This window comes from Natator depressus, chromosome 16, assembly GCF_965152275.1.
Source record: "Natator depressus isolate rNatDep1 chromosome 16, rNatDep2.hap1, whole genome shotgun sequence".
Classification (NCBI taxonomy): domain Eukaryota; kingdom Metazoa; phylum Chordata; order Testudines; family Cheloniidae; genus Natator; species Natator depressus.
The window spans coordinates 7,790,405-7,814,279 of NC_134249.1; the positions used below are offsets into that span (position 1 = coordinate 7,790,405).

General features: G+C 42.6%; 1 protein-coding gene across 6 annotated transcripts in view; it reads left to right on the top strand.

The window, feature by feature from the left end:
• EHMT1 (euchromatic histone lysine methyltransferase 1) overlaps positions 1-23,875 on the top strand; it is a 170,200-nt gene that overhangs the window by 31,333 nt on the left and 114,992 nt on the right. Inside the window, exons 1-2 of one of the 6 annotated variants that reach the window (XM_074973875.1) lie at positions 8,527-8,619; positions 22,307-22,456. The exons of 3 other annotated variants lie outside the window; for them this stretch is intronic. The gene's annotated coding sequence lies outside the window, so the exon portion shown is untranslated. Of the gene's footprint in view, positions 1-8,493; positions 8,620-22,306; positions 22,457-23,875 lie in introns of those variants that run through there. 2 more of the 6 variants (XM_074973874.1, XM_074973879.1) reach the window with 2 other exon arrangements.

A 23,875-nucleotide genomic window follows, 5' to 3' on the forward strand; every position in this document is an offset into this window, starting at 1 on the left:
TATTTAGTAGATCCACCTGTGTGTTTAAACGTCGTAGGGTATTTCAGACATCCCAGTAACTGGATTAATCACAAAACAGAGAACCAAATATCTCAAATAGTTAAAAAAAAAAAAAGTGAATAAGCAAATGAAACTGAAAGCAGCACACTTCTACTCTGCATTCAGCACCAAACCTTGTCCAAGTAACCTTCCTCCTGCACATAATTTAGGGACAGATTCTAGCCTTCTCTAAACTGATGGAAATCCATCTGAACTGCAGTGACTTCAGTGGAGTTACTCTAGATTTACACCAGAGTGAGGAGATCAGTCTGGCCCTTCATTTCTGTATTGTTCTTTACTTTCTAAATAGCAGTTAAAATTAGTAATAATAGCGTCTGAAATGACAATAATCTCTTAAGTATTCCTTACATCCTTTACATCCAGGGAGTTAGCTCTCCCACGCGATTTACCTCCAGAAGTTCTGCAGGTGCCTTGCAGGCTTTGTCCAGGAACACCTTGAATGGGAAGGAAAAATGAGAAAGTCCCCTGGTTTTCGAAGTTGTCAATTATGCTCTTGGCTAAGCTGATTATTTTATTTATTCCAATAATCCTCTCTTCCAGAATAAAAGAAAATTAATTGTCTGCCTATTTCTGGAGTGATCTGCCCTTCAGACAGAGTTGCTTGGCAAAGTGCTTAAAATCTGGGCTGAAAAGATGGCTGAGTGTTTAAAATCGGAGTTGCTATAAGAGAGGGTTTGGATTTTAATAGGCTAGTATTCAAGTTGCCACAAAGAGTACCATTTGCTCAGTGTTCTGTAGGATTATGAAGTCCTTTCTCTGCATATTAAAAATGGGGTCAAACCTGTTGTGATAGATAGTGTGTCTTAGCTAGGATTTTGTTGGCAATATGAACTGGCTGGAATTGAAGCCCTAAAAATTATATAGCATTAAACACAAACTTTTTTTTTTTTTTTAATGTGGAGCATTGTCATTGTTTTTCACTGTGTTTACTTGTTTGCCTTCTAGTCAGTTTCAGCTGCATTAAACTGCTTGAAAACAGTTAAAGATCTATTTCAGTGAGCTGTGATGGAACAATGAGACTTTTACTGCGTATCATACCTGGCTCTTCGGACTGTTAAATATCACATGATTTCTTGTCTGCACAGGGTCAAGCTAAATTTACTACAGCAAAAAGCTGTATGGCTTCTTGGCAAAGATCAAAAGCAATGTCATAATATTTAGTGATGAGAGTAGCTACTGCAGAGAGATATAGGTCAGAGTCTGTTTGTGGTGAAGAGGAGAATTTCATCTGTATCTCGGGTCATATTGTCTTTGATCCTGCTGCTAAATTTTGTTCTCCTTGTTTAAGAATGCTTTTACCCTGGAATTTACACCAGTGTATCTCCATTAACATCTATGAAGTGACTTGAGATTCAGGCACGTGCAACTGAGAGGAGATTCAGCCCCTCCATTTTGCCATTTAGATTAATTCCCAATCCAAATGGCCACATCCAGATTTCCTCCTGCCTCTGCCACGAGATTAGGTTCAACACATGGCAGAATGATACATGGGCTGAACAAACAGCTTGGCTACTAAATGGCAAACTAGGCTTCTTGTGGCTGATACAATCAGCTTCCTGCTCACCATGAATGCTAAGTGCTTGGACCTGTGTCATCCATTGCATTTGCCAGGTGTGCGTCAGTTTGTGTTCCAGTGAATGTTAATCCTAATACACACTGGTGGTTCTGGCACAGTTTGGATTGTGCCGAGCTATGGGAAATACAGAAAAGTTTAAAACTGTGAATACTGTCAGACCGAAGACATGGCTGGTATCAGGGCAGGAGAGACGAAGGGAATGAACAGGGGGTTGTTTGTCCATACCATTCACTTTGCCCACCAGCATTATACACAAGGGGCCAAATTCAGACTGGTATATGTGGGTGCATCACCCTCAAATTCAGTGGAGATACTCACTTACACCAGGACTGAGTTTGGTCTGAAACCTCCCTCCTCACCTCACTGCATGATCAGAAGGCAGCAAGGACAGACCCTTGGCAGCTCCATGCTGTTTCAACACAGAAGGGTACCAAGAAGGCGCATGGCAGTAAATCCCTCGTATCTGTCATGTGTTTCCACCTCCTGTTGTCGTGAGGCTGTCCCAAAAGAGCTGGAAGGTAATCCATCATCATAAGGATCAGGGTAGGAGTTAATTAATTTCCACAATCTTTCTGTAGCATTTAGTCCAGCTAGTAGTAACTGTTTTACTAGGCTGCTGCAGTAATCCTATAAGGGACCCACTGGGAGCAGGCTCAGCATGAAGGATCAAGAGCCCAGGGATATTTCCATCAGCCCAACCGCACAGGTGAGAATCCCTTGTATTTCCATCCACAGTTTGGCTGTGCCACGATGTACAGGAGAACAAATCTCTACCCTCCTCATTCAGCATAGATCTTGGGATGGTCTTTTTATTTTTATTTAAATACCATCAAACTAGCGCGACAGTTAATTAGTGAGACTCCTAATAGCTTTCTGTTTTGCCAAAGAGTGATTTAGAATTGGTCTGTATAGCATGTTACAACAGAACTCTCTCTCCTTCCCATTCTGAAGTCCTCAAGGGTTATGCTGCAGCATAAAGCTGTCCAATTCTGTTCCTCTTTTTGCTGCTTAATATGATGATGACGACGACGTGTTGAGTACGGTTGATGCGCTTGGCACTTAACAAACATTGAGGAAGACGTTGTCCCAGCCCTGAGGAGCTTACAATTGCATTGTCTGCTCCCCTTGAATTCAACAGGAAAGCTCTCGTTGACTTCAGTGTTTCAGGATCAGTCCCTTCGTTAAACACAGGGCCAGTAAACCAACATCATTCCACTGAAGTAAATGGAGCTATGCTGGTTTATATCAGCTGAGGATCTGACCCACAGACAGTGTATTTCAGATGTTCCTGATACATAAGTTGAAAGCTGAATCTATAAGCCATGCAGAGTTTTGTTGTAAAGGTATGATTCGTACTTGGTGGGTTATTGTCAAAAATGCTTTTGTGTAACTGTAGCACCCTAATAGCCAAGATGGAGTCCGCTCTGCAGGGCAGGTTGGCCAAGGAAATGCATGCACAGGAATGCAGCAGGGAAACTCCCTACACCCCAGGGACACCTGTTCCCGTACCCTGTGGAGTAAACATCCCCCTCTCCCCCGGAATGGCACAATGAATATAGGAAAGGGAAATATTTGTTTACAGAAGGATGAATGGAAAAAAATAACAAAGATAGTTAGAGCAGTAAAACAGGGTAACATCCAACACAAGGACCCAAGGGTCCAGGGGTACCACAATATAAAAGTATAGACGCTGAGCAATGCATCTAGACTCAGAGGTTAGCAATCCTGGGCAGAGTTCCAGTCCAGCAGCAAGTCTTGGGTGCTCCTGGTCATCTTCAGTGCCAGTAAATTTTCCCCAACAAAACCATCTGGTGCCTTCTTCTGCCCCTCTCTGCAAATCCACACAGAGCAACAACCTCCCTCATTCGCAGTGTAAAGTCACAAGCCCCACTACTCCTGGCCCCATACAGTTCTGGGTGATGATGGCGATGCTGGGTCCAGCTCCGGTTTGTCCTTCTCAGGGGATTCCTTCCTGGCATGGTGCTCCCCATGGATCCCATCCTGGTTGGCTGCTCTGTCCCTCCTGGGCTCCAGGCTGGTTCTCGACTGCGTTGGTACGCGAGGGCCTGATCGATGTAGGCACTCTTGTCTGGAGCTACAGACACCACACGGTCCTGTCCTCTCCCTCTCTTGACACCTCTCCCCTTGGAACAACCAGCACTTCCTCTCCCTCCGGATGAGGTTTTAAAGGTGCCATGCCCTCTCAACCCCAAGGGGTTACAGTTGGAAGGTATGTATATTACAGGAGGATCATGTCATGGTGAAATATCAAAGTTTATGAAGTTCACAGCAAAGCTCCTGAAAGACCAGAGACTTGTTTTAACCAAAATGGATCGATACAGTTTGACATCTGCAAAACAAAGAGTAGAGAGGATGGATGGTAGAGGTCAACATTTGCAGGGCATTGTAGACCTTCTCAGGACCCTAGCTTGTGTCCCCTTCAACTTTCAATAGTCTTTTCAAAAGACCAGTGTTTTACAGGTACCTCTCTCTTTCCTCCAAGTTCTTTGTGGTGCTTCACTGCTGCACCGGCTTTGGCTAACTGGGTCAGTGTCTGTGTGTGGTCCACCCCAGTGTGACACTCCTGTCTTGTTGTGTTGACTTAATGTTGCTGCCACTCTCCTACTCTGTTTTCCACACAGCCCTGTGTGATGACACCAGCACTCTCTGAGCCTGACTCTGATCTCTGTTCCACCAACGTCAATCTGGAGTAACCCACTCAAGTCAAAGGGCTGATTGTCCGTTGCACTGCCTCGTGTGTGATCGTTTACACCTGGGAAAGCAGATGTAAAACTGTACCAGATTAGAATGGCAGTGTGTTATACACACAGTGCAGGGCAAAAGAGAATCAGGCCCAGAGTGCTTACTGTAGATTTACACTTGTTTAACAGAGGTCAGAATCTGGCCCTCAGAGTTTAACTCTTCATCCATATTTTAAGATGTTGAGATTGCTTAAGAGACCATGCTGGCCAGGATCTGTAGGATTTGGCCTGTTAGTTGCAGCTTTGGTGCAACTGATGAAGCAGGTTACTTGTGGGGTATATAACAGGAATGTAGCTGCATTACACCCCTTGATATCTTAACATCATGCTGAAAGCTGGACCATGACCCAAAGCCTGTGTATCTGGGTGTTACACTGGGCTCTACTTTGACTTGCAAGGAACACCTTACCAAAACCTTGCTGAAAATATAGACAAGAAACAACCTGACCAGCAAACTAGCTGCTCTTACCTTGGGAGTGAGTGAGGGGACAGTAAGGCATTCTGGGCTTGCTGTCTACTATGCTGTAGCAGAATATTGCTCCACGGTGTGGTTCAGCTCTTTTCACACAGGTCTAGGAGACAGTCAGTTGAACGCAACCATTCATATAATAACAGGTACCAGGAGACTGACCAACCTAGCTTGGCTACCAGTTCTGTCCAATATTGCCTCTCTTGACATTAGGCAGCAAGTCACCTTGCAGAATTTGCTCCATAGGGTGCAAGACTTGCCATAGCTATCTCTGTGTAAAAATGAGTTTCATTTACTAAGCCACTGTCTCAGCTCAAGGCAGGCCACTTGGAGAGTCCCCCCAAGGCAGGGGTTCTCAACCTTTTTCTTTCTGAGGCCCCTCAGCATGGCCCACCTGTGTTACAACAACTGATTTTCTTCATATAAAACGTAGGGTCGGTTTTAGGGGGTAGCAAACAGGACAGTTGCTTGGGGCCCAATGCCACAGAGCCCACCGCGAAGCTAAGTTGCTCAGGCTTTGGCTTCAGCCCCAGTGGACGAGGCTCAGGGCCCTGGACTTCAGCCCCATCTTTGGGTACTCCATCTTTGGGTAGAAATCAATCCCTTCGGAGATGGAATGATCATGACTCCCCCTTTTGCCACCATGGCCTATTAGAAGATGTAGGTTGCATATTTGCAGGTTGCACCTATCAAAAGGGTTCCACCCTGGACGTGTACAATGCTCTTCCCTCATCTGTTGACTGGTTAAGACACTTAGACTAACACACTTGACTTGACTATCTGTGCAGATGTATATATCTCCACACGTTCACTTTCTCCTTTGCCCACTCACAAACTCATCCCCGAAGCTGTGTGGCTTTGCAGGTGTTATATTTAAACCCAAATACTGCAGGATCAGTAACACAGATGCACACTCTTCATCCTGAGGGAAACCAGGCTGAGCTCTTAATCTGTGGCATTGCTCATTTTTCTGGGGTGACAGATGCATACCCCTAGAAAGAAATAAACTTGTATTTCAAGCATGTTTCTTGCATCAGCATAGGAAGGAACTTAAAACAGTGGGGCTGGCACACAATGAAGTGGTAGTGATAAAAATTAGCAGACTGCGTAGGCGTACAGCTCTACAAAGCCAATAGGGTCCTACACGTATGTGATACTCAAATACTATAGTTTATCCCATAGTCAGCCAACGCTCTCTCATTGTTTCTAGCTCCCCTGCCATCCAGATTTCGAGGGGCCCGTCCTGAATGCTTTGTGCACCCGAAACTCCAGTTGAAGTCAGTGGGAGGAGTTCACCTAGGAGTACTTCCTCTTGGTCTCATGGCTCGGATTGATCATAGCAGCAGTTTACAGTCTGACACCTCCTGTGTTAGGGGACTATACTCTGCTCATGCAGAGGGGATGGATTTGAGGATCCAATAGATCTTTTCCATCCCTAACTACTATGATTCCTGAAACACCAAACACTGCATTCTGCTCTTTCTCCCCGCAAACCTGAAAGATGAGAAAATGGTCAGGCATCCCTGTAGACAGAGAAACCTGCCAGTGCTGTCCATGCAGCTTCTCCTATTAGTGACAGGTTTCAGAGTGGTAGCCGTGTTAGTCTGTATCAGCAAAAACAACAAGGAGTCCTTGTGGCACCTTAGAGACTAACAAATTTATTTGGGCATAAGCTTCACACCTTCTTGTCAACTGTCTGTAATGGGCCACTCTCTTACCACTTCAAAAGTTATTTTTCCTCCCTTGGTATCCTGCTGTTAATTGATTTATCTCGTTAGACTGACCTCACACTTGGTAAAGCAACACCCCATCCTTTCATGTATTTATACCTGCTCCTGTATTTTCACTCCCTGCAACTGATGAAGTGGGTTCTAGCCCACGAAGGCTTATGCCCAAATAAATTTGTTAGTCTCTAAGGTGCCGCAAGGACTCCTCATTGTTTTTTCTCTTCTTAGTGAGCAACAAGAGATTCCTTGTTAAGAAACAGTCATGTCAATTCTGCATATCTATGGGAAAGGCCCATTTCAACTCTCCTTCAGGCTTAGCCATCTAGCCTGTGTATTTTCCAGTGGGTAACTTCTTAATGAGCTCTTGGCATCTCTGTGTTATAAGAATAGATTCAAAGGCATTGCCACATACTATGCATGAACTTTAGGTGAAACAGAAAACCACAGTGATAGTGCATTCAGAAAGGTTCCCCCCCCCCCCCCAAGTGTGGTGATACATATCCCTATGATTTTCTTAAGCTGTTTTTTCTCCTGGTTGCGGCTTTCTTTGACTCCATGGCAGCTGCACCTTTAACTTTACAGTTCTGCATAGTTCTGAGCACGAGTGTGGGCTATAAAATTAGAAGAGTTTGCAGGGTGTGGCGGGGTTGTTGCTTATGGCTGGTTAAAAAAAACAAACTACTGTGTTTCCCAGTAATATTTCAACAGCTGTGGTTTGCCTCTCGGTACTTTTACTTTGAGTTTGAGAACATGCATAGGCCCCAATTCTGCAGTCTGATCCCAGCAGAGGGACCTTTGTAAGCAAACAGAGTTCCAGTGAAATCAGTGCGATGGTACTGAGGTCTACCCACATGCTTCAAATTGCAGGATTGTGGCCACGGTCATTCCTAACCCAGAACTATCTCATCAGGATTCACTGGTGTACAGTTTTTTGCTGTTCCAAAATCCTGGATGGAGAGCTGGAATAATAATTTTTTGAAAAACCCAGACTTACTGAATAAACTTTCGTGTCTTCTTTCTGAGTTGCCACTGCACATTAAAGCAGGTGGAAATGTTCAAATGGCTAAGATCATGGCTTCATGGCCTTTTTTAGGCTACCGTGGCTCAGAGAAAATGGGAATGGATGCCTTGGACAGGAAAAAAACAACCCTTTAACATGTTTCAGGCTCTTTTTTCCCCTCCCAAATGCTCTTTTTAAAGAATTACAAATGCATGTTGGCATAGAAACTACAGAATCTGATTGAAGCATGCAAATGTAAAAGGAGCCTTTTCTGTGTGAACAACATGGACTGAGTCTCAGAAAAAGCTGGCTAAAATCTTTTACAAGGCAGAGAAAATTGTCCAGATGTTGCTGGAATTATCATGGCACTAAATATTTAGGGTTTTTAATTTGCATTTAAAATTCAAAAAGGCTCTAATGTAGGGAATGCAGATATGTTACCATTGAGTTTTCTTCTCCTCCTTCCTTCTTTTGAAAGAATTTATGGCCTACAAATATTGCTAAAATCTGTTTGGCTTTGAATAGTGCCAAATCCTCATTAAAACATGTGGCTATTTCTGTGGTTTAATCTGTTGGAAATGTATCCGCAATCCAGTTATGTTAAATTAAGGAATAATATTGGCGTGGATGTTTGAAATATTAAATGTGGCAGTCGGAACACCAAGCAAAATGTTTGCACATTTTAATCGCTTAATGATTAATCTCTTAGTTTAAGAGACCTGATCTGGAGTGCTTAGAACTGTCCCAGTTTCTCCGTTTTGGAAGGGAAATATTTGCTTCCTTTCCCCCTGAAACATCCAAAGAGCAACACAGTATCTCCTGCACCTTGCTTCCACTCACTTCCTCTTCAGCTGGCTAGCACAACTGCAGTGCCATGAGCTGAAGGAAGCTGTGGAGCATTGTAAGAAAGCTCTCACTGAGCATGCTCCTCAGCACCTACCGTGGGGTTGGAACTCATGGACAGACCAGTGTAGGCCTCTGAAATCCTTGATGAAAATCTTAAAAGCCAGCACAGCCAAACAGAGGTATGGATCACGTCGAGCTTTATTTAAGAGGTTTTTACTGCTGATTCTTCAGTCCTTTGGGGTTTTCTAAAGACTGTCTTAGAGGAAATGCTTCTCTAAACTTAAATGGCTTAGCAGCACATATCAGTAGTTTGTGTCTCTGATATTTTATCTGCTCTGCTGAAGGCCAGGCTAGTTCTGGTAGCATGGAACCTTTGCACTTTTCATTTGTGCTGTGTGAGGTGCCATTTCTAAGGTGCTGCCTTTTGCTTGCATGCTGCTGCTGTTGGAAATACTCCCTTTTCATGAGTTACTTCAGAAGCAGGTAAGGCCACGAATTGCAAAGTCAATTGATTTTTATTTTTTTTTTAAATTGCCTGTGGTGAGTCCCACCAAGTCTTTCTCTCTTTAATGAAGCAGAATTAAGGCAACGCTTCGTCGTTTTGAGTGTCGAAGTAGGTAGGTAAAGAGAGCCATGAAATGCAGCTTACAAACCACAGTGCCTTGGGATACATTCATAAGATTAAAAGAACAGGAGGACTTGTGGCACTTTAGAGACTAACAAATTTATTTGAACATAAGCTTTCGTGAGCTACAGCTTCATCCGATGAAGTGAGCTATAGCTCACGAAAGCTTATGCTCAAATAAATGTGTTAGTCTCTAAGGTGCCACAAGTCCTCCTTTTCTTTTTGCGGATACAGACTAACATGGCTGCTACTCTGAAACCATTCATAAGATTAGAGCTGGGTGGATTTGTTGCGTAGCATTTTGGGGACAGTTTACTTTGGATGTTACGTTTTCCAGAATTCAATAATAGTTTTTGTTTATTATTTTCTTTTTTAAAGATAGAAATGAGGGGAACCGTGGTAAATAGGCTCATTTTTAAAAAAAGTTGTGTCCTTATTTTGGATTTTTGCCTTGGTTTTCAGATGACCTTGTATTAAAATGGGCATCTAGATGAAAAGTCGGTGCAGTTTCTTAAATAGCATAATTCCAGAAGAATGTTACTAAACAGCATTGTGTTGTCGCTGCCCCATCGGTGAGTGGGTAGCATTCGCACCCCGTCAGTTGAATATGTGATCACTCCGACTTAAAAGGGGCACTGTTTAAGGTCAAGAGGCCCATAACTTGATCAATTTTTTTTTTCTCCTTCTGTCTTAAAACTCCATGTAATTCTTTCTATTTGAGGGTTTGGATTAAAATAAATAAATAACTAGTCAGTGCAATTTCCTTTTTTTTTTTTTTTTTTTTAATGTAAAAATTGGCATCAGTTGCCTAGCTCTCATGAGCAACCCTACAATAACAAATCAGGTTGCTAAGTCATAATGCTGAAAAATCAATTAGTGGAGTTTTCTCTTTTTGATGAATACAGGCACCTGGCGATGGCATCACTCTAAATTTTTCAATAAAAGATACAGTAATAAACCAGCATGCAATGGAGGGTGGGGAAGGAAGCCAGCCAGCTGCAGGAGGGAAATAGGTTTCAAAGGATTCTTCTTGGTGGCTGTGAAATGCACCAGAACCGTGGGCTTTGGAGCACTGATATTTTCCTATGATTGATATATAGGTTCTTCAGGGGTGCTGGCTGAAATTCATCCCTCCCATCTCCCCTCTTTCTCCTGCATACCACACAAACCACAATTAATTGGGTTTTGTGCTGGGAATGCCGCTGCGGATGGGGGAGGGACAAAATCCACCCCAGAGACATGAGCACAGGCATAATTGCTTTTCCATTCTGCGGACTGGTAAGTGGTCACAGCCTATCCATGCCCCTATGTGGGAGTTCTGGTTACTGTATCCAAGTGCCAGTCCAGTAGTCCCTCTGTGCCAGCCTAATCAGGTTTGCTGGAGAGTCCCCAAACATGGAGCTGGCTCCTGCAAACTGCTGGCTTACTTTGCTCCAGCCCAGCAAACCACTTTAAGCATGTGAACAATCCTCCTTAAAGTGCTTTGTTTGACTGGGGCCAGAGGGCTCTGCACCTGGGCTCAATTCTGCCATGGTGCACAGGGGATAAGGATTCAGACACATGGCCATTCTGCCTCCTCCCCCCACAGTAACAATGCGAGGATTAGATGCTGTCTTGCACAGGCCTTCTGCACCTGGGTGCTCTTCACCTTTTCAGAGTAAATCTGGATGCTGGAGTGTTTAATTCGATGGTTTAGGCACTATCTTCTGGAATCTTTAGTCTGTAGTGGGATACTTACAGTGCCTGTGCCCAAGAGTAAAAACATATGATGTAAGAGGTAGGGACTGTGACCTAGCAGAGAATCCAGACAAATAGAAATGAACAGGAACCCTGTATTTCCAAGGGTCCTACTTTACAAAGGCTTTTTTGAGGGGAGATTTTAATTCCAAAATTCATTTCCTCCACCAATTTTTAGGGAAATTTCCCAGCATAGTTACAGCAAGATAATTATTCTGCTACAGTTATATTGGGATAAATCCAGGCTTTTTAAGTGGAGTAATTATACTGGAATAAAGTCACTTTAATTCCAGAATAGTGTGTCCACATGGGGACATACACCGATATATATAATGGGATAATTATTCTGGTATAACTAGCCCTTTCTAGTGGCTGTTCCATCACTCCAAGGGTAAAAGCTTGGAAGAGCTTCAAAAAAGCCAGGAGCCCTTTCCCCTATTCCCTGGCCAGACACACACATTCTACTGGTTGGACGCTTAACAAGGAAGAAGATCTGTGTCTATCCTTAGGTTAAATTAAAGAAAGAAATGTTCACTGGAATCCTGTACATACAGTGAGAGTGGGAAAACGGGTCCTAGTAAGCTGGGCTTCCTCCTCACTGGCTGGCTCAGAGGAGTGCGTATATGTGTTTTGTGGTTTGAATTTTACAGTTTCTGAGACCAGGACAGGGGATTTGGCAGAGTTTTCAAGCAAGCTCACCTGTTTTTGGAGGACAGCAGCTGCCAGTTAACTCTGCTGCCTAGACACCATCATCCCCTGCATTTTGAGAACCAGCAGGATCTGTGCTCCAACTACCATCTGAAGGGGTCTATAGGAAGAGGATTAGAAATGGAGGGCGGGGGTGGGGGAAGAGGAGAAAGAAAACACTGAAGGTAAAAATAAGGGAAGAGAGACCAGATCAGAAGAAGAAAAACTTGGCATAGAATGATGAGGAAGAAGAGAAATGCACCCAAACATTTAAGGGGATGAACAATTATAGACAAACTAGTGGAAGAGAAAGCACAGATGTTAAAAAAAGACTGAAGAAAAGACACCTAAAGATACAGACTGAAAGGTGGAGAATTGATGAAAAGGGCAAAGGATGTAGGAGGGGAAGAAGCAAGACCTAGTAACTTACCCCTGTATTATGTAACAAGATGTTTGCTTTATCCATCATTCGAACCCATGATTAAATGGTGATTTGGCTGTTGAAAAAATAAATCTGAAAATTGTGCTGGCATTGGCCTGGGAGGGATGACCCTGCCCTTCCCCCAACCTACCCCCGTGTGGAGGCAGAAGATTCCCCTCATTTAAGACACTACAGCTGGCTGAGTAATGTCTTGATGCTTAGAGGCCCTGATAAAGCATGTGAATGGCCATGTGGAAAGAGAGTTTAGGAGGATTATACTCTGTGCTAGTGAATACATATTCTGTGTAACTCATGCTTCCTAAGGCATGGCAATAGCCTGTCTACCTTGTTGTTCTCTAACACTATAAAATGACTATCACAATCTTAGGCTCCGTCTTGACTGCTAAAAGAGGTGTGTTTTTACATCAAGATAGCTGCGGTGAAATAGCTATCTTAATATGAGACCCCAGTGGAGACAAGATATAGGTAGATTTGAGCTCAGTGTAGCTAGTGTAGGTCAACACTATACAGCCGACCTGGGGTTCACCTCGACTAGCAACATCAAGATAAAAACTACAGTGTCTTCTCTCTATTAGGATTTTCTGTCAAGCTGGCTATCATAAGTGAGCCATCTCCAGTGTCAAAGATGCACCTCTTTTTTGCAGTGAAGACACAGACACAATTTAAAAACTTTTCCCCTCTCCGGAGGTGCCCCTTTTTTCAATGAATGTAATATTTACAGGGGAGTTTGGGAACCAGGCAGTGTGAGAGTTGGATTTGGAAATAAGCGTGCCATTGATAAGCACTACGAGGTAGGTTGCAATGTAATGGCACACTGAAAATGGCTGTCTGGGTAGGGTACCTCATGGAACAGACTCCTTAGCCAGAGCTTTAGCTATCACTCTTCTCAGTGCATTCTGTAAATCAGACAAAGAACCTGGTTCAATATTTTGCATGGCAAGATGAGGACTATCAGTGCATGGGCTGACATCGAATCAGAAATGTGGGACTGGAGACTCAAGAGGCCATCAAGTCCAGCTCCCTGGGCTGAGGCAGGACCAAGTAAACCTAGACCATCCCAGACAGCTGTTTGTCTAACCTGCTCTTAAAAACCACCAATGACCAGGATTCAGCAACTTTAAATCCATTATGATCCTGATGGAGCACTGTTTGGATGTAGTTTTTATAAGCGAAGTGACAGTAGCTATTTCCCCTTCCTTTTCCTCAAATAGAGTGAGAGATGCCTAGATTTAAGCATAACTGCACAGTAGCATTACGAGGGACAAAAGAAATGACTGCAACAGAAATAAAAATGTGCTAGAAATGACGGAGTGAAAAATCCACTTGACTCTCTCATTTGTTTAGCATGCGTGCGAGTGTCCACTTTCCACAATTTAGATCTGAACAGAATGTCTGATTTAGTAGCATCCCTCATTGCAGAGAGAGTTCTGCTTTATGAAGATGTGGGATTAGCATTTCGCTACTGACTGGGGCATTGGAATTGTACTGAAGCAGGGATAAATAAAGGTTTTTATATACTTTTATTATTTATGACTGTGAACCATGTTTCTTTTGTTTGTGTGTTGGGATGGATGAAGGCTGCTTGTTTGATTCATGACATCCATTCCAGTCCTCTGGAATGAGGCATATTTAGATTAGATATGTAATGTACAGCACTGAATCGGAATTCCAGCAAAGCTTTATTCACTCCAGAATGGATGAAGAGCATTGAATGTTTTCTGAAATGACAGGCGTCTTAGATTGCCATAAAACTGATCTTTCAGACTATTTCTTCCAAAGGAAGTTTTAAAATAAGGTCTGGAGCTCCAGGCATGTCAGTTTACTGACCTGTAAATATTCACCCTTGTAGGTTTCACACCAACATCTGAGGCACGTCAGGAAGGGGGAATATCAAAAATCCTAGCACAGTAATGGCAATGCCAAAGGGATTTTGCCATTATAACCATCTGAGTTTATATAGTTGTTATCATGATGTGCCCGAATGGGCCTCTCCCCACCCCCTTTAAATGGAGAGAAAGGGAAAATGCTACTCAGCAATCCCTCCCACAACCACACGATGATTCCCTACAAGCAGTCAAGGTTTAAGATACATTTGCATTTAGATCATACGTTTGCTTATTGCTTAAACCCCAACCCTGCAGAGAGATGGATGTAGGCAGACATCTCTGAGGAGCCCTGTTGACTTTGATTAAGGCTCCAGGTGGGCCCTGGGATCTGCCGCCATGATTTTCTTTTGCAGGGTCAGGGCCTTATTTAAGGTCTGTAATGTTTGGGCTTTTCACTCATGAAGTGGAATGGTACAAAGTATACACAGAAAAGAATGAAAAAGATTATTTTACTTCCTAGAAAGGTGTTTCACTATGCGCCACATTTTGCCAACCCTATACTGAGTGGTGTCTTACTTTGCAAGTTGTCCCATAGATTTCAGTGGGACCGTTGTGGAGGAAAGTACTACGTAATGTGAGTAAGTGAGGGTGGCAGGATCGACCCTTGTTTTCTTGTGTAGTTGAGGCTGTGAGGTGCTTTGCCAGCCCAGATTCGCAGTTCCCTTGTTGCTGTTGCTCTCTAGTGACAGCTAAAGACACCAGGGGCTCAATAAAGGAGCTAAGTAATATTTGCAAGGTGATCTACCAGTATTTAGCTTGACATTAACCTGTTTGGGGAAAGATCACCACACAGACTGTGCTGAAGCCTAATGAATGCGCCATGGTAACGCTGTATAAAACACACACCTCACTGCAGTGAAAAGGTTTCTAGTTTGCATGTTTTCTACTGCTGACTGTAGGAATAGGATGGCTGGTCCTGGGAATCTTTCTGATTGGCTAAATCCTACCCTCATGGGGTAAGTGAAAACAAGATTTAACTCCCGAAGTACAACAGGAGTGATTAGATCAAAGGCCTACAGGGATAAATTGAGCAAAGCCATTCAGTCAACTGAGTCTGAAGTATCCTCACTAAGGCTAATTCTGGTTTTCTGGATGAGATCAAGTGAGCACGTACTAGGAATGATCCAGCTACTAATAAGCCTCATGTGAAACTGCAGAGCTTTCACTTACCAAGTGGGAAATGTTACCCAGCTGCTGGAGGAAAGCAAGCTGACTTGAGTTTATTTAATTGAGGCCTGAGTGATCAGATTGTTGATGACATCTGTGAGTAGGTTTCCTGCCTTAAAAGATCTTGAGCCTGATTCTCCATTACCCATGCACACTGTGCGGTCACACTTATGCAAAGTGGGGTGTAAAATGCTACCAAGTTAGAATAGTACTGCACTTGTGTCAATGACCGCACAAGGTGCAGGAAAACAGAGGATCCGGCCCCTTGTTCCAAAGATCAGCTGTACCCTCGATGCAGGATTGTACTTCAGGGCCAGAACCCAATACACAGTTGTAAAGCTCAGCACCTGGAGAGCTAGTCTGAGCCTAGTACAAAACATCAACATGTTGAGCCCTGGGCCTTTGCATTTTTCTTGCCCAATGAGAGTTGGGGAAAGAGTAGTTTTTGTCGCTAGACAAAGTTCACCCCAGTGTAACTCCTTTGACTTCGCTGGATTTACACCAAGGACAGATATGAGCTACTGTGTCTGCGAGAAAGCAAAGAATAGCAGAGAGGCTGGATTGCTGAATTGAAAACATTTCAAAAGCAAATGGCCACTTTGCCTAGCACAGCACTCTGAAAACTCAGAATAATACTACTAATGTTTTGCATTTATCTGGCACCTTCTCTCTGAAGGTCTCAAAGCCACTCCAGATGTTAACAAATAAAGCCTCACATCTTCCTGGCCAAGATCAGACAGCTAGCCTATGGCAGACTGAGGCCTTGTCTACACTACAGGGGGAGATCGATCTAAGTTATGCAACTTCAGCTTCATGAATAACATACCAGAGGGTAGCCGTGTAGCTGAATGTAGCTGAAGTCGACGTACTTACTGAGGGGTCCACACTATGCGATGTCAGCTGGAGACGCTCTCCCGTTGACTGCGCTTCTCGTTCAGGTGGAGTACAGGAGTCGACGGGAGAGTGATCTAGACCCACTAAATGGACTGCCGATGCATTGATCGCAGCATGTCGAACCCCCTGGTAAGTGTAGACAAGCCCTCAGGAACAGCAACTACTTCCCATTCTCTCCGTTTTCTGCCATGACAAAGGCTTATTCTTATAGAAGATGAATGTTGGGCCTTTGTCATGGCAAATTATGAAACATATTTAAATAGGATGGTTAAATAGACCAGTACACCAAATGCCATGGCTACCTTTCCTCTTTTAAATTAGTGTTCACACATCTCCAGGAACACGAGTGGCCCCAAGCATTCATTCTTTGTTACTTAGGTATTTGCAAGCAGCATGTGCTGGGGCACTAACAAGGGTGCAGAAGAAAGGGAGAACGGGAGGCAATATTTAAACCTGTTAACAAGCAAGTGGTCTGACCCGATATTTTTACATATCTTGTTGTTGCCATATTACATTGTTACCTAAAAAACTGGCAAATGTTTATTGGTACAAACCACATGAAGTAGCAACTCCTGCTGTCAGCTGCCTGACCCTATTGGGCTGTGTCCCTGCCACTCCGCAAAGAAATAATTTTCACAACAAGTGGTTTTTCTGAGCTTGCTGCTGGCAGTGACTAACTTCTTGAAGGGTGACCTCTTGTGACACTGACCGGTTAGTGTCCGAGTGTCACAGACTCTAAAACAGCAGGATGCAGTCTGGTTTAAATACTGGTTGAGCAGTTATCATAAAAAGAAGTGCCTTGATTAAAAGTGTAACTTTTTGTTTAAATACATTTTGTGTACAAATTTTCCCCATCAACTAAAAGTTATTTTTGGGGAGGGGAATATATAAAGAAAAAATAACATCACTGCTCCTTCTGTTTGGTAATATTTACTCTTGTTTTAAAATAATTAATGCTGAGATTTTTAAAGGAGTTAGATGCCCGAATCCCATTGAATTTTGAAGTCAGACCCAAAGTATCTCAAATTGGGAAACCAAAATTAGTGGCCTAAATGTTGGCTAAAGTGGCATGCCCGAGGTGACACAGTGAATCAGTGGCAGGGCCTGGAGTAGAATCTAGGTCCCTGAAGATCCATCCTCATGCTCAGTAGACGAAACGAAGAGCTTGTCTATGCCACCCTTCAGTCTGGACCCTGCAGTGGTGTGAATAGCAGAGTGTCCCCAGAGTGCTGAACTGTAACACCCCCATGTGGATGCTGGGGGAGCATGAACTAAAAGGTTCCTAGGTCACATTAACATAATCTTGTTTTGAAGAGGTTTTTGTTCGTGTGACTAGGAACCTTTTAGTTCGTGCTCCCAGCATCCACATGGGGGTGTTACAGATCAGCACTCTGGGGCGCTCTGCTATTCACACCCCTACAGTCCAAACTGCAGGGTAGTATAGACATAGCCTAAGGCCACTTTTCAAACTTTTGGCCTTTGCCTCTCTGTGCCTCAGTTTTTCCATCTATAAAATGGGCAGGTTTCATTATCGCCACCTTTTATACAGCACTTTGGGATTTAGAGATGAAAAGTGCTAAGTATTTTTATTTGTAGTAATAAAATTAAGAAGATTATAATCTTTCCTTATATCCACTTTTAGGTGATTTTAAATGCTCTTTTGGGTATTTAATGTGTCTTTGTAGTTGAGACACATAGATAATTAGGGCTTGGAAATTGTCAAAGCCTCCAAGAACATCTACATTGGTTTGGACAAATCTAGTATTATAAGAATAAGCTGCAGGAGGTGAAGACGTACATTTGTGGGGGGTTGGCTGGAGAATTTGCCTTTGGTATTACAGTATTTCAGACTGGGCTATGTTTGGAAGATTGCATTAAACCAGTTAAATGCCATTCCCTGTCAATTGAAAAGTCAATGTACTGACAATGGATTTGCTTTTAAGATAGAGCGTCATGCTCTAAGGCAGTGGTTCTCAACCAAGGGTACGCGTACCCCTGGGGATACGCAGAGATCTTCCAGGGGTACATCAGCTCATCTAGATATTTGCCTAATTTCATAACAGGCTACATAAAGAGCACTAGCAAAGTCAGTACAAACTAAAATTTCATACAGACAATGACTTGTTTATACTGCTCTATCTATAATCCTATGATTTTGGCATGGGTTTTTTTTACTAAAAGTCATGGACAGGACATGGGCAATGCACAATAAAATCATGGAAACGTACACAGGGCTGGCATTAGGGGGTAGCAAGCAGGGCAGTTGTCCAGGGCCCCACGCCACAGGGGCCCTCCCGAAGCTAAGTTACGGGTGGTGGTACTTGGGTTTCGGCTTCACAAGTGAAAAATAGGCTCAAGTATCATTCTGAAAGGTAAGTACAATATTTATATTCCAATCACTTTGTTTTATAATGATATGGTAAAAATGAGAAAGTCAGCAATTTTTCAGCAATAGTGAGCTGTGACACTTCTGTGCTTTTTATGTCTGATTTTGTAAGCAAGTAGTTTTTAAGTGAGGTGAACCTTGGGGTATGCAAGTCAAGTCAGACTCCTGAAAGGGGCACAGTAGTCTGGAAAGGTTGAGAACCACTGATCCAGGGCAGTTTCCCTTGACACATGCATGTTTTTAATGTCAAATTTTACCCTTCAGGCTACTGCCTGGGTTCTACTGTGAGCATGTTCCAGTGGGTCACAAGGTCGTTCCATCAGTAAATTGGCATTTTCAAGCAGAAAGCCTCTTCTAAAACCCTCTGATGGATAAGAGCTGAAGGCCTGATTTTTAAACGTTTCCAAGCACACTCGTTGCAGATTAACCTTGCTGAAGCTTTGGACAGAGTACTGTTGAAAATCAGGTGATTGATGGCACGGAGGTCTCAATGCCTTGCTCTCCATTTGCAAGAAAGAAATGCAGTTTTACTAGATATTGGTGATGTGGCTGTATTCTGGGGATCTATAATCTACTATAACAATAAGTCATCAATTACGAGGATTTGAAGGTGGTTTGCTTTGTTTTTGTAGATCAAGTAAAGGTAAACACTTAGCTTTTACCATTAAAAGACAATTTAAATAGGACAGAGGTTTGTAGGTTGCATCCCTTTCCCCTTCTCTGTAGCTTGCCTGATTTCCTGGGCATCACATTCTGTATTTGGAAAGTGCCTACCACACTGCGGGTTGCATTCAGAATAACAATATGAGCTATGCTGGGGCCAGTTCTCCTCTCACATCAGCTTCTCACATCAATATCTCCATTGATTTCATTGCTGTTACTTGTGATTTAAACACATATAAGGGAGAGCAGAATCAGGCCCACATCAACTCAAGCAGAGATTGCAAGCTGGCTTTGAGTCCCAGCTTGTTTTAAGATGAACTCTGTGCTGAGTCAGTCTTCAGAAGAATATGCATTAGGAGCCATCACTTTATTTGCTCTTTTATATGTATTCATTCGACTTTCTGAGTCCTGATTTTCAGAGGTGCCAAGTCCCAGCAACTCCAGATGAAGTCAATGGGAGCTGCAGGTGCTCAGCACCTTGGCAGATCAGGCTCTAGCTCAGTGGTTCTCAAAGCCGGTCCGCTGCTTGTTCAGGGAAAGCCCCTGGCGGGCCGGACCAGTTTGTTTACCTGCCGCGTCCGCAGGTTCGGCCGATTGTGGCTCCCACTGGCCACGGTTCACCGCTCCAGGCCAATGGGGGCTGCGGGAAGGGTGGCCAGCACGTCCCTTGGCCCGTGCCGCTTCCTGCAGCCCCAATTGGCCTTCAGCTCGAGGACCTTTCCGTGTGAACAGCCCTATGAGAAGAGTTATGACTGTGTAGTAAGGCTGCCTTTGCACATAAACCCTAATACATGCCCTTGGCCTGAAGTTTTGGAGATAAAACTAACAAAACAAATCTGGGAAAGGTTACTGTTTCTACTGGACATGTTGCCGCTCTTCAGTCTGCGTTGATAGCAGGTGTATTTTGAACTGTGCTAACATACCTTGTGGAACTGTGTTAAGGGTTTCCCACTTAGTCTGCTCATCCACTGGAAACAGAGTACCTAGTCTAGGGTATGGGATTGAATCTTGATTTCCTTTCTTTCTTTCTCTACCACTTCCCAGGGAAACAAAGCAAATGCCTTGGGCAGATAGCTACGGAAAAGGGGGTTTTATATAGTTGCAAGCCAGTCTGTCCCCTTAATGAACAGTTGGCTTGCTGCACTGTCTGACTATTGATAGTTCTGTAAGAACCTTGATGGTATGTGAAGCAGCTTTAATTCCTTTTTATCAGCAAGAGTTGCAGGTACATCTTCCTTATATTTTTTTTAAAAAAGGCAATGCTTACAAATTGGTCTTTGTTTCCAAGGAAACAAACCTGACATGCTTGAGCTGCACGAGTTGCAAACGCTTACATTTAGCAGACATGCTGCAGGATTATATGGTCTGCATATTATTTTTAAATTACCTTCAATTTAAAGGTAAAGAGAGGAGGAGGGGATGGAATTCATCAGCAGGCTATGCCAATTTGTGTGTAATTAAAACCTATATAATATCTTAGATTTGCCTATTATGATGTAAGGAGAACACTGACCTGCATTGAAAATGACGGACTTACAACACATCCCCATAAAGAAAGTGTCATGGGGCCAAATTGCTACTTCAGTTTGTGAGTATGGGTGATATGATGAAATGTTTTGGGAGAACTAAAGGCTTGAGTGGATATAAACACACACTTTTTACATAGTAAATTTATCATGGGTCACTTTACTAACTGTCTTGCATAATGACAGGGTTCAGAGTAGCAGTCGTGTTAGTCTGTATCCGTAAAAAGACAAGGAGTACTTTTGGCACCTTAGAGTCTAACAAATTTATTAGAGCATAATTGGATATGAAGTGAGCTGTAGCTCACGAAAGCTTATGCTCTAATAAATTTGTTAGTCTCTAAGGTGCCACAAGTACGCCTTTTCTTTTTACCAACTGCGTTGTACTCCAAAATATACTCTGGTGAAATGCATCTCACTGATGCTCTGCTCGAAAGGATGTGTGAATAGTGAATGTCAATGCTTTGAAAGTGAACGGGAAGCCATCATCAGCACTTTACTACCCCCAAAATAATTTGGTTAAAGCTAAAAACTACTAATTGGCTGTAGAGTGCTATATTGAATTTGTGTGTATATATATATAAATTGTGAATTCATTGCATACCAAATGTAAGCTACATGCGAGAAATGTCCACCTGGCATGTGAGTATGCTGTAGATAGATGAAAACGGTACCTTTAACTTGGTATATTGCATTAAATATATTTGAATCCCCTTTTTGTCATTCGGGTGGCTCTAATTTGCCTCCTTGGAAATTTAGCTTAGAAAAAGAGGCACTCTCCTGACCCAGTTACCCGCTAAGCTAGTCCAGGGTTTCTGTGAAATGCTGTGTTGTGAATATCAGGTTGTTCTTCGAAGGCCCAAAACAGTTGCATTGAAGTAGACTCTGTACATGAACTAAAGAAGTGTTAGTTATGGGATGCATAGAAAACCCCAGTGTCAAGTAGTGGTGCGCATGGACGGTTAACTGATTTCAGTGTCCAGAGGTTTTTTGGCTAAGACTCAAGATAAGGAGTAGGGTGTAAAATAAAACTTTGTCAGGGCTAATGGCTAGTTTTGTGCCCATTCCTGCAAACCGTTACTCATACAACTAGTTTTTCCTTATGTAAGTAGCTCTGTTGAACTAATGGGACTACTCACGTCAGTAAGGAGTAAAGGTTTACAGAAGAAAGTTCATAGTTTTCACAAGAAGAGTAGTTCACAAGATTTGCACTGTGCCAGTGAAAAATGCCGATGGACTACAATATTCAGTGACTTTGTGTATTTTGTAATTTGTAAAGAAGTTTGGAGGGAAAAAATACTCTATGTATTTTGCTGAACTAGTGTTGAAAAATGAATTGAGGGTTGACTGGACAACAACAAATATCCTTGTTTGTTTGGTTTCTTAAAAAGTAATTTGATGTATGTTGCAATTTTCTTTTCCCATCATGCGTTGTAATTTTCCTTTGGAATAGTTTTCCAGGTAATATAGAATAAATTAATGTAGATTTAGTTTTAAGATGAAAAGCACTATTTGCATAGTGCACTCAAAGCATCAGTTTAAGTCTGCTGTAAATGCATTTTTTAATGACTTCTTATGAAAATGTTCTCATCTGTGAAAGGCCTAAGGTGAAAATATGCTAGTTTCAGTGTCACTGTTAAATGCTACTTTTTGCATAAAGCTTGCCAGAGACAAGATGTTCTCCTTGCTTTTGTTCTAAAATAATGCTTGACAACTGAAAATGCAGCCTGCATTCCACATATTGAAAGATTAACCTTGATGACACAGTGGATGGAAACAGTGAGGTTGACTGGATCATGATGAATCCTGCACCTTTTTTGCTAATGACACTTCCTTATGCTTACATTTCATTAAAGCTCTGAAATGGCTGAAGATGCCTTTACTGAGCATGCTCCAGGGTGGAAGCTGCACCCATAGAGTGAGATGGATTTGTGGCTGAAGGAGTTATAGGCCTGAAGTCAGGATCTGGAAGGAAACAGCAGCTCTCTTCAGACAGAACCACAGAGGTAGGGGAATTCTGGAAATTTAATTCACGTGCCATGGGGCTTCCGTAGGGATTCTGATTTGGGAGTAAAAAGACCAGATGGAATGGTTCTTGAGGAAAGTGTTGGAATTGATTCAAAAACAGCATAGTTAACCACTCACATAAGATGGCTTCAAACTGCTTCCTGCTGATCAGCGTGGAGGATTTTAAAATAATGACCTATACTGACTTGCAAACCTATATAAAGAAAGAACCTGTCTAATGTTAGGGTTATGACATAAAGCAACAACAGGCAGGCCACTCGGAGACAGGGCTGGCAGCGAAGGCTTTGGATTTGTCTGATTGTGCCTTCATGTTGGAGAACATGTGATCACGCTCAGTGTAGGATTGTGGTAACCTCAGTTGTTAATTATTATTATTTGTAACACTGAAAAGGAGCAGATCTACATTTCAGTTTGAATCCAAAGCTGTTTGGGGTTATGGGAGTGCAAAGGAATGTAAAACTAACTCCCTTTTTTATTTTGCATTCAAATGATTATAAACAAATTAAACTCCATGAAATCAATTGTCTTTCTAATTTTGCAAGAAGTGGGGAAATATATATATTCTGCTCCTTGGCCGACATGGTGATTTATGCTAGTTGTCAGGCTGGAGTCAACAGGGTTTAGTGTTGGCAAGTAAGTTTGAGGGGAAGAACAGCAGTCTGTATTCTGTGTTGGGTTGGGTTTTTGCATTGGGTGTGCAGTTGGTAGCTTTTTCCATGGGATTTTTAATCACCAGCTGACTGGTGCAGTAGAAGGAGGTGATTGACTTCAGTTGGTGTACTAGCAAGCCACATGGTATAGTGTTAATAAAACATTTAAATTGGCTGTCAGTGTTTGTTGTAGGGAGGTGTAGAGAAAGGGGGAAGTTTGGTGATTATAGAAACATCTAGTCAGTGCTGAGATACTGTATATACTCTATGGGGAACATGGTATTGGCTGTCCAAATTCATATCAGCCTGGTTCTAAAAAAAGATACAAATGAGGGTATTGGATTTAGAACAGTATGAAGAATGGAGTTTTGGAATTATAAAGTTAGTGCATTTTGCATTTTTCATTACCAGAAATCTCTGTGATTACGGTCCATCTTTAGACTACATCCAGTAAAGGAGTTTGACTCGTTAGGACAACTCTGGTTGTTCCTTATAATGTACTTTAGTGTGTGACTGTTTGAGTGAAACCTGCAGGTTTTGATTTTATTGCTCAGTTCCAGATGACTGCCTTACATGGTTAGATCAATCTGTTGAGTGATGAGTCAGTTTATTACCTAAATTAACGTGCATATTTATTGCCCAAACCTGCATTTCTTGCACATCCAATTCTCCCATTGCCTTTGCTGAGAATTGTTGGAGCACAAGGAAAGCATGACGCAATTGTTAAATAGCTTGTTTGATTTATCA